Source organism: Cetorhinus maximus, chromosome 10 (assembly GCF_964194155.1).
Source record: "Cetorhinus maximus chromosome 10, sCetMax3.hap1.1, whole genome shotgun sequence".
NCBI lineage: Eukaryota > Metazoa > Chordata > Chondrichthyes > Lamniformes > Cetorhinidae > Cetorhinus > Cetorhinus maximus.
In genome coordinates, this window is record NC_135888.1 from 35,103,907 (window position 1) to 35,115,640 (window position 11,734).

Sequence of the window (11,734 nt, forward strand, 5' to 3'; positions counted from 1 at the left end):
GTCTATATTCCTCTGTAGACTCCTTATGTCATCCTCACCACTTGACTTCCCACCTATTTTTGTGTCATCCGCAAACTTGGCGATAGTACATTCGCTTCCCTCATCTAAGTCGTTAATATATATTGTAAATAACTGAGGCCCCAGCACTGATCCCCGTGGTACTCCACTAGTTACAGGTTGTCATCCCGAAAATGCCCCCTTATCCCAACTCCCTGTCTTCTATTAGTTAGCCAATCCTCTATCCATGCTAATATACTACCCCCAGCACCATGGGCTCTTATCTTTTTAAGTAGCCTTATGTGCGGTACCTTATCGAATGCCTTTTGGAAATCCAAATATATTACATTTACTGGTTCCCTTTTATCTATCCTGCTTGTTACCTCCTCAAAGACTTCTAATAAATTTGTAAGGCATGATTTCCCCTTCATGAAGCCATGCTGACTCTGCTTGATTAGATTATGTATTTCTAAATGCTCTGCTATTACATCCTTGATCATAGACTCCAACATTTTCCCAATGACAGATGTTAAGCTAACTGGCCTATAGTTACCTGTTTTTTGTCTTCCTCTCTTTTTGAATATGGGTGTTACATTGGCCGCTCTCCAATCCTCTGAGACTTTTCCAGAATCTAAGGATTCTTTGAAGATTACTACCAGTGCAACCACTATCTCCGTAGCTATTTCCTTTAATACGCAACCCATCAGGTCCAGGGGCTTATTGGCCTTTAGGCCCATTAGTTTCCTGAGTGCTTTTTCTCTAGTGATAGCTATTGTATTTATTTCCTGCCCTCCCTATCCCTTTTTCCCCTTGGTTATTTAGTATTTTTGGAATGCTATTAGTATCTTCTACTGTGAAGACTGTACCAAAGTATTTATTCAACTCCTCTGCCATTTCTTGGTTCTCCATTATTATTTCCCCAGCTCCATTCTCTAAGGGACAAATGTTCACTTTGGCCTCTCTCTTCCTTTTTATATATTTAAAGAAGCTTTTACTGTTCGTTTTTATATTACTTGCTAGTTTACCCTCAAAATTTAGTTTATTCCCCTATTTTTTTTTTTGACATCTTCTGTTGGTTTTGAAAACTTTCCCAATCCTCTGTTTACCATGAATCTTTGCTACATTGTATGTTTTTTCTTTCAATTTGATACTTTCCTTAACTTCCTTGGTTAACCATGGTTGGTTTATCCCCTTCCTTGAATCCTTCTTCCTCACTGGGATATATCTTTGTTGAGAGTCATGATCTATTTTCTTAAATGTCTGCCATTGTTCATCATCTGTCTTTTCTGCTAAATTGCTTTCTCAGTCTACTCCAGCCAACTCTGCCCTCATTCCATTGTAATTACCCTTACTTAAGTTTAGCACGGTTGTTTCCGACCCAAGTTTCTCACCCTCAAACTGAATATTAAATTCTACCATATTATGGTCACTGTTTCCTCGGGGATCCTTTACTCTGAGATTATTTATTTAACTTGCCTCGTTACACATTACCAGATCCAAAATGGCCTGATCCTTGGTTGGATTCACAACATATTGTTCTATGAAACTGTTTTAAATACACTGTATGAATTCTTGCTCATGTCTACCTCTGCCAATTTGATTTTCCCAATCTACATGAAGATGAAAGTCACCCATGATTAATATACTGCCTTTTTTCATGCCCTCATTATCTCCTGATTTATTCTCTGTCCTACAGCATAGCTACTGTCAGGGGGCCTATAGACCATTCCCACCAGTGACTTCTACCCCTTGTTATTTCTTACCTCCACCCATATGGATTCTACATCTTCCGATCCAAGATCCTTTCTTGCTATCGTACTTATTCCATCTCATACTAACAAAGCTACCCCACCACCCTTTCCTTCCTGCCTGTCCTTTCGAAGTCACATAGCCCTGAATATTTAGTTCCCAGCTTTGATCTCCTAGTAACCATGTCTCTGTAATGGCTATAAGATCATACCCTTTAAGCTCTATTTGTACTGTTAATTCATTTATTTTGTTCCAAATACTATGTGCATTTAAATAAAGAGCCATTAACTTTGCCTTTTTTTCCCCTTTTGACCCTATTTGCTGCTGCTTTTTTATGTCGATACACTCTGTCCTTTCCTGTCACACTCTGGGTATCATTACCTAAAAACCTGCCCTGGAAGGCTCCCATCTCCTTTTGCTTTGTGAGCCTATGTATCCCCTTTCCAAACCCTCCCCACCTTTATTTAGATTAAAGCCCTCTCTACAGCCCTAGTTATTCATCCTAGCCCTAGGGATCATCCATGCCCACTGGCATTGGGCGTGCTTGGCTGTATGAGCAGACAATATGCTGAGAACGCCAAAAGTCAGGTTTCATGACATTGTGAAACCAGTTTGCAATTGTCGACTTGGCTCGTCAATGGCGGGACACAATTCCCACCATCGAACATCGGGAGCCTCATTGTAATACTTCATTTGCATATCATTATAAGACCAGCCCGCCGGAATCATTCCCGCCATTCCCCCCACACCCCCCAAACTGGATTGTCTACCCAAGTCGGTGTGATTTATGGCTAATGTGTTTCATAACAGCATATATAAGGCTTGCACTTGGTGGGCTGCACTTTGAAGGGAACTCGGAGGTGAAGTCACAGTAATGGTATGCAACACTTGCCCGGGTTGCCTGTTGGACTTCAAGGTTCAGGCACGTTGGAGGTGTGGGGGCAAGGGCTGGCCTGTGGCTGAGGTGACTTGGGGGTTGAGGCAAGGGCTGCACTGTGGTCAAGGTGACTTGGGAGGCGGCAAGAGCTGTCCTGCAGTTGATGGTAGACCACAAGCACAAGTGTGGGGTTGGGGGCAGGGAAGCAGCCATGCATTAGGGAAACATTGTATAAAAAGTGATAATTCCTCTGCAGGTGAGACAGTTAAGGCACAGCCACATTGGCCAGTGTGGAGTCGGGCTTCTAACTTATCTGACCACTCAAGCAACGCAGAGGCATGCAAGTGCCACCAAGTGCTCCAGAGCTTTTCACCCCTTGGGCACAGCCTGCAAACTAATAGGAATTCTAGTGGACTGCAGAACAGTTGGACGACTGGGCACATTGTACAATCCCCTTGATAAAGCTGGCCAAGGATCAGTCACCAGTGAAGGTGGTCACAGCCTCTTGCAGTGTCATCATCCCAGTTTGGACCAGTGTCCCCCATGTTTCAAGCTAACGGTGCAGTGATGCAGTATGGGTTAGGAGATTGCCTGCGCCTGAGCTGAGAGCACAGCATGCAGTACAATGTGCAAGGCTGCCTGTCATGAAGGGATATTAATGTGTATAATGTTATTGGAAATTATTTTAAAATTGGACCTGTAGTAGGGTCTGTGTCTGTGTGTGGCTTAATTGGATTAAAACCAGCTCATCTGGGTGCTTTGATGTATAGCAGTTTGAGATGTTAATTAGATAAATGTAAGGCAAGAAGGTAAAGAGTACATTTGCAGTTGTGGAATAACCATTCAAAAGAATGGAGTAAAACCTTGCACCTATCCAGGAGACACCAAGCAATGTGTTTATATTACTAATAAAATTGGTGCTATGAAAGGGGTTTTATTGTTAAGAGAGGTGGAGTTCAAAGACCTAGTGATACAATGAGAATTTACATTCAAAGGGAAGGCTAGGTACAAACAGAATGGAGTTTTGTATGTATAGGGCAGAGGCATGTAAGATCTAATCAGCCTGTGATGCCTACAACTATGTCTGCAAAGGAACCAAATTGCAAGTAACCTCATTTTGAATTTGTAAGGTCAAATGTGCTTTGCCTGGTCTCTGTTCAAAGTTTATGGGTTACTGTTGCCTTGGTGAAGATGTACCTGGGAGTGATTAATTTTGGGATTTGTTTAAAAGTTATTATGGTAGTAATTTGTAGACATGTGTATGTGTTTAATCTGTTGTTAAATTAAGAAACGTTTGATTTAGTTTTATATATAAAAACCTCTTGAGGCTTGGTGGTTTCATTTCTGAATCCAGAGCTACATCTCAAACATACCAATTGAAAATATAGATTATGACAGTTGTTCAAGTTTCCCTCTGGGATTGAAACAACTCAGCCTTTACCAGCTGCTGTGTCATAACAGTGCCACCAATCGGTCAGGTGGAGTGGGGCAGAGGTTTCGGGCAGCCAAGGAGTGCACTAAACTCTGGCCATCCAAGTGGTGGCCAGCAGTCACCGGGATGTGTTAAGGGGCCTTCAGACTTAACCAAGAGAAGTTCTTAGTATACCCACGCTAACCCAGGCATCTCTCTCTTTCATCCTGCAGGAGTACATGAGGAGCATGGAGCCTGGTGAACTAGCTGTGTGCCTCGAGAGCAGAGATGGCAGAGAGGAGAGCAACGGAGGCGCCTGGCTGTGCAGAGGGAGGAGCAGCCTCTTCAGGAAGAAGGGGCAGCTGGGGCTCATGCACATGCTGTTGAAGAGCCACAGCGAGCCATCATTGGTTGGTGCCTAGCTAGACCCAAGTTCTATAGACGTCACCTTTCATTCCTGCAGATGACCGAGAACCAGTGTTGCCGAAGACTGCACACAGCTAGGGAACTGGTCAGTCACATCTGCTATCTACTGCAGGGTTTGCCACCCATGGGGGATATGGAGGGCATCCACTGCCAGCGACCGTGAAAATGACAGTGGTGCTCAATTTCTATGCCAGTGGCTGCTTTCAGGGCTCCACATGTGACCTCTGTGGGATAGCTCTCAACAAATGCATCCATGAGGTTACGGATGCCATTTTCGCAAGGGTACACAACTTTGTGCATTTCACCTGGGACCAAAAGAGCCAGGATACAAGAACAATTGGATTTGTCCAGATCTCAGGTTTCCCACAAGTGCAGGGTGCGATTGACTGCACTCACGTGATGCTCAGATCTCCGTCGCAACAAGGGATCAACTGTGTAAGCTGCAAGAGGTTCCATTCGCTGAATGTGCAGCTGGTGTGCGACCACCACAAATGCATCCTGCAGGTCTGTGCATGGTTTCCAGGGAATGTCTACGACTCCTACATTCCCAGTCAGTCACAGATCTCTGAGGCCTTCTGGGATCCTCTGAGGCTGCAGGGTAGGCTCCTAGGGCACAAGGGCTACCCGCAGAGGATGTGGTTGATGACACCCGTGCTATGGCCTCAGACTGCAGCAGAGTGAAAGTATAATAAGGCTCATGTTGCAACTCGCAACATGGTGGAGTAAACCATCAGGATGCTGAAAATGAGGTTTCGGTGCTTGGGCTGGTCTGGTGGAGCCCTGCAATATAGTCCGCAGCGGGTGTCACGCATCGTCGTCGTCTACTGTGCCCTTTACAACCTGGCGCTGCAACAGGGAGAAGAGCTGGTTGAGAAGGTGATACAGAAGCAGGTGTTCTCCTCTGATGAGGAGGATGTCAATGGGGATGAGGGTGAGGAGGTCCTCGAAGGTGATGATGATGGTGATGAGGCCCTCACACTGGCCAGACGAGGCAGGCACACTCGGGAGGCCCTCATAGCTGCTAGATTGTGGACGACGATGACAACATGCAGTGAGGAGACACCATAGATCCTCATATTGCATCTATGATTGTTTGACTCCAGTCTGGCTTATGGCAGTGCACATAACCTCTGCCATAATGCTTCTGTCATGGATATGTAGTGGAGGCCCTAATGGTTGCTCGATTGCGGGAGGATGATGATGACATGCAGTGAGAACACTCCACAGGTCTTCACACAGCCTCTGAGAATGTCTGACTCCTGTCTGGCCGAGGGCAGCTCGCTTGTGCTTTATGATCAGGATCATTTCATAGAGACGCAGCCATGAAACTTTAAAGGCACCTGATCCTTTGCCGCCTTCAGCTCCTGACCCCTTCAGGAGCACAGCATCACTGGTCACAGATGCTGAAGAGATGGGGGCCAGCCCCACCTTAAAGGTGCTGAGTGCACACAAAACGAGAATGACGGAACTCTGTGACATCTGCCAACGACATTCTGGCAGCAATGACAAGCACCAATGAGTTGCAAGCATCAGTAATATGCACAGTGAGTGTGAGGCTGGACCAGCACTTTGGTCTGAAGGCTGCACAAAGCATAGGGAAGAGGCCCTGGACTGAGACACCTGCCTTTATCTTGGACAGAAAGGTTTCACATCTGAGTGGCACAGCAAATACTCATCAGAACAAGGAGCCATAGGCAGGGAGACATTCTTGGGAGTTTATTGAAAATAGTGAACATTATGTACAAGTGATTAAGACCCGTGCCCAGGCTGTGCAACTAATCCTTCCTAACCCTGCCGCTTTGTCTTGGTGCTCCCTGGACATCCACAGTGGAGGTGGGGACAGCCTGCTGACTGCAACGCCCTGTCTGTGATGACCTTGGCAGGCATCGTCTAGAGGGCTGAGACTTGGAGGGCCCCAGCCTGCTTTTGGGGTGCTGCTGTGTGGCGGTGGCACCCTCCTCGGAGAGGTGTGCGTGTGGCTGCACTTTAAATATGGCGCCTGGTGTGATGAGGCGGTGAGGTGATGGTATGGAGGGTGAATGAGAGCCCACCTGCCATGGAAATGACATGTTTTCTAGGAATGCATATTTAATGCGGCGGGTTTGGGATGATACGGCATGAGAAGCCGCCATTGAAGCTGAAGGGTAAAACATCGTTTTACCCACCTGCTACTGCACTTCAGGTGGAATTGTCCCAGATTTGCTCTAAGAGTTCTCCTGGTGCCCTGAGAACATTCTCTCTTCAGTCAATTCCACCAAAAAATCTGTTCCACCAAATTGGCCATCAACTGCTTGTGGGAAACTATTAGGTGCAAAATGCCTGTTGCATTTGACTCTTCAAGGCCATTGCAATAGTGGAAAACTGAAATGAAATCAGGTAGATAAGCCTCACAATCTACAATTCATTCCTTTGATCACTTCCTTTTAGGCTCTCCTTAAAACTCACAAACAGAACTTTAATCAATCCCCTGAATAGCTCCTTTTTTGGCTCAGTGCTTTTACCCTACAGCTCAAGGAAGTATCTTAGGCCATTTTTTTTTATTTTAAAGGCAGGTATAAATACAAATCATTGTTGGTATGTAAAAATGATTTGGACTGGGTATAGGGAGTACAGTATCAAATTTTGCCAATGATACAAAAGTAGGGGGTTTAGCACAAAGTGAGGAAGACCTCAGGAAAATTAAGACAAGTTAGCATAATGGAAGATACAACTGAATGTGGATGGGTGAGGTAAAACGCTTTAGAAGGAAAACAAACAGGTTGTGAGTACACAAAGAGACCTCAGCCTTCAAATGCATAGCTTTATGAGAATACAAATACAGTTAAGTAATGTTATGCTAATTTAAAAACATGCCAACAGCATTTTGTGTTTTCTGAATAAAGTCACAGGAGTCAGAATAAGTGTATTAATACAGGTGTACAAAACATTACTTAAGTCACAATTAGTGTATTGTGCGTACTTTTCACTTCCCCACTGTAGAAGGTTATACAGAGTGCACAGTGTACATTCACAAGGATGATGATAAGGATGTAAAACTATAACTTTTAGGAGAGGCTTGAGATGATGGGACTAATTGCACTGGAGCAGAGAAGGCTCCTCAGTGATTTAAGGGGGCTTTGAAATTATAGACTGAATAGGGAAAGATTATTTCCTCTAGTTGATGAATCAGTAACAAGTGGTCATCAATTTACAATTGTCAATGAGAATGTGAAAGGTTAGCAGAAATGTTTTTATAGAGGATTCTTTGAGCACTAGAAAGCTTTTTAACAGGGAACGGCTGAGGAAGAGACCACTGTATCTTTCAAGCCAAACAGTAACCATATCTAAAATACAGTAAGATACAGAGGCTGAGGTGATATTGAGGGGCAGACGGCACGCCATCCCGGAAATAATGTTGGCATGGAGCCAACATGCTCCATCCCGCTCCGCCCCTCAGCAGTGTTGCAGGGCAGATCAACGAGGGCTGAGTTGGACTCCCGCCCCTCATTGCAGTGGAAGTCCTGCCCTTTGGAGGTGCCGGCCAATCCAATTGGACTGCAGCTTCATCAGTTCCGGCAGCGCCACGAAGGCATCGATGGCTGCTGCTGGGGCTGCAGCAGAAGGAGACGATGGATACCTGGAGCAGCTAAGTTTGGGGTCTTGGGCCAGGAGGATTGGGTGGATTAGGGAGAAGACTGGGGATGGGGGGGTGGGTTTAGGAGAGGGAGCGGATAGGAAGGAAGGGGATGCTTGACTTTAAGGGGGCGGCTCTGTGATCGGCAAAGGTCAGCCCCCAAAATGCCTCCCTTCCTGCCCTTTAACCATCTCAGGGTAAAAAAAGGGTTGCCCGCTTCTGCCTGGTTTCCCATTCCAACAGTTTTGTGGAATGGGCAGCATATTATCAGGGTCCTTTGGCTTGATAACAAGCCCAATTGACCCTTAAGTCTTTAAGTAATTATTTAAATATGGTGGGTGGGCAGTCGATTTTGGCACCCATGCAACCTTTGTACGTATGGAGGTGGGTGGGAATGTGGCAGGGTGGGTGCCCAATCTATCTTACGTGTCCAATGCCCTCACCCGGCAGATACACACATGCTGGGGATGTGTTCAACCCAGGGCTGTGGAAAGGGTGCAGGGCAGTGGGATTTGTTTTATACTGAACCACTTCTGTACTGAACCAACAAACAGTTGGCGCACACATGATGGGCTAAGTGACCTCGCTGTGTCTTTGGCTCTGATTTATTGTATGTGGAGTGTTTTGAGATATTTTCAAGGCATGATAATGTGCTGGATAAATATGAGTCCTTCTCGACTTCCACAGAGAAAAGCACCAGGATCAACATTTGTTGACGTGCAGCATAAAAACCTCACCATCAGTGCTGCATCCATGTTAAATCAAAATTAAAGAAAGAACCCTTTCAACTATGTTGTCCATCATGAGCAATCCCACTGGGTTAGATAACATTCGTGTGCAATGCATTTTGTCATAATTTTACAACATTCATCGTGCCTTTAAAACACAGATCGTATTGGATACAGGACAATATGTTGGAACTTCCTAAATTTTGCACCTTTCTCATCCACTGACTTAAACAGTCTCCTTATCTCTCTACCAAATTAAATCTTTCGTAACCCCATGTCAGGTTGTCTCTAAAGTCAAAGAGATTGAAGATTATTTCTCCTGTCTTTGCACTTTCAGCTCATAAACAGTAAAAGAGAAATAGCTGTCTCTCTTAGTAGATTAAACTGAAGGTAGTAGTCTCTCTCTTGAGAGAGTCCTTTCTGTGTTATTAGAAAAGAAGTTAAATTGCTCCTCTGAGAGAAAAAAATAATCTTTTTGATTTGTTTCTGAGCCTATCAGGCTCCAAGTGGCAAAAAATGATCAGTTTATTTAAAGCTGCTTGTTTTCTTTCTACAGACAAGATGCCAAACCACAAAAATGTGAACATTTTGAATTTACACATTTAAACAGCCAAGGCCCAGCTAACTCAAAGACGAGAGAATTTAAACCAAACAATTCATGGACAGCCTTGGGGGGCCCCCATTTCCAATTTTGTTTATCCTACTCAACTTTGTCACTGTGACTCTCTAGTGACCCAGTTTTAATACTGTGACATACTCATATCTTTACATACAGATACAGCTCACACACACTAGTCCACGACTGTGGAAGGTGTTTCGTAGCTCAAGAACTGTAGAACCCTGACAATCTGAACACCAAGCTGTCCTAAATTGAGTTTTCTCTTCTTTATGTGTTTACATGGGAGATTCAGATGGACTGCAGTTGAGATTTCTAATTGAAAGCTCAAGTCCTTTGAAACACAGGCCTTGATGCAGACTTTCTTTTTATTCATTCATGGGATTTGGGGTTTGCTGGCAGGGCCAGCATTTATTGCCCATCCCAAATGACCCTTGAGAAGGTAGTGGTGAGCTGCCTTCTTGAACTGCTGCAGTCCATGTGGTGTAGGTTCACCCATAATGCTGTTAGTGAGGGAGTTTCAGGATTTTGACCCAGCAACAGTGAAGGAACAGTGATATATTTCCAAGTCAGGATGGTGAGTGACTTGGAGGAGAACTTCCAGGTGGTGGTGTTCCCATGTATCTGTTGCTCTTGTCCTTCTAGATGGACATGGTCGTGGGTTTGGAAGATGCTGTCGAAGGAGCTTTGGTGAATTCCTGCAGTGCATCTTGTAGATGGTACACACTGCTGCTACTGTGTGTCAGTGGTGGAGGGAGTGAATATTTGTGGATGTGATGTTGATCAAGCAGGCTACTTTGTCTTGGACGGTGTCAAGCTTTGTTGGAGCTGCACTCATCCAGGCAAGAGAAAAGCATTCCATCACATTCCTGACTTATGCCTTGTAGTTGGTGGACAGGCTTTGGAGGTTCAGGAGGTAAGTTACTCGCCATGGGATTCCTAACCTCTGACCTGACCTTGTATCCATAGTATTTATATGGCTAGTCTAGTCAGTTTCTGTTCAATGGTAACCCCCATGATGTTGATAGTGGAAGATTCAGCAATGCTAATGCCATTGAATGTCAAGGGGCAGTGGTTAGATTCTCTCTTGTTGGAGATGGTCATTGCCTGGCACTTGTGTGGCACGAATGTTATTTGCCTCTTGTTAGCTCAAGCCTGAACTTGCAGAATTGGGGGAGGGGGAGGGATTCATACAGAAAATTAAGAGTCCAGATTTCCCCAAATGCCACTGTGGTTTAACTCCACAGTGTGCATATTTCTTGTTTGCCAAGATACCCATCTGGAATTCAGCCTGGTTCATTTCCAATCAGACAGAGAGCTCCCTGGAGCAAACCACAGCTGCAGGTAGGGAGCTGTTAGGGTTGCCAACTGTGATTAAATGTATTCCTGGAGGCGTCATCACATGACTTGCCCCCACTCCAGCCATTAGTCAATTAACACATCCATGCTTGTGACGTACTGCCTTCCTACACCAATGGGAAAGCAAAAAGACTCATTACCCAATTGGATGCTTCTTAACTGTAAGCCAAACAGCCCATTTTACCCACATTTTCAATATTTTTATATCTGTGACGGGAAATGTTAAAAAGTGACAAAACATATTTTCTAATGTCCATGATTTTTCTCCAGGGTTGCAAAGAGATGTGTCCTGGACAATGATCTCAGATTCCTGGAGACTCCAGGCTAATCCTAGAGGGTTGGCAACCTAGAGTCTGAGGCTGCTATTGGGAACATTGGTGGGAGAGGGAAAATGTGTCCAATCTCTGACCTGGGCTTGTAGGGTTGGTTCTGGCCCCCACGGCCAGGTGTTTTATATGGGGATTGCTCTAATGATACGGGGGTGGGGGGAGGGGGCGGTGGGGCAAGCAGGGGCCTGATATAACGCAATATAATGTAAGAGGATAAGCTTGGAGGCTGGGGTAAAGCAGCCCAGCTCCTCCAGGTTCACAAGCAGTGCTGTAAAGCCACTGACCTTCTACCCAAAGCTGTCCTCGCCTCCCTTCAGCTGTCAGGTTTCGCAAGGCCAAGAAAACCCAAAAAATCAAGAATTTAACTTTCTAAGCAGGTTAAATCTGAGGCTAATAGCCTCAGTAGAATAATCAAATGATCAATCTGCTTTGAGGGAGCAGGCTGACTGCCTGGCCCCTTGCACCCAACTCCATTGAAGCCACAAATTGGTGGGTTGGAGTTGAATTGGAGATTTTTAATATTTTAACATCCCACTGAAGCTCATGCATTTTGGGAGTTAAAATTCACCACAAATGGGCTGATGGACACCCACCCACCACAGAGGCTGTGAAGCATACATTCAAGCTAT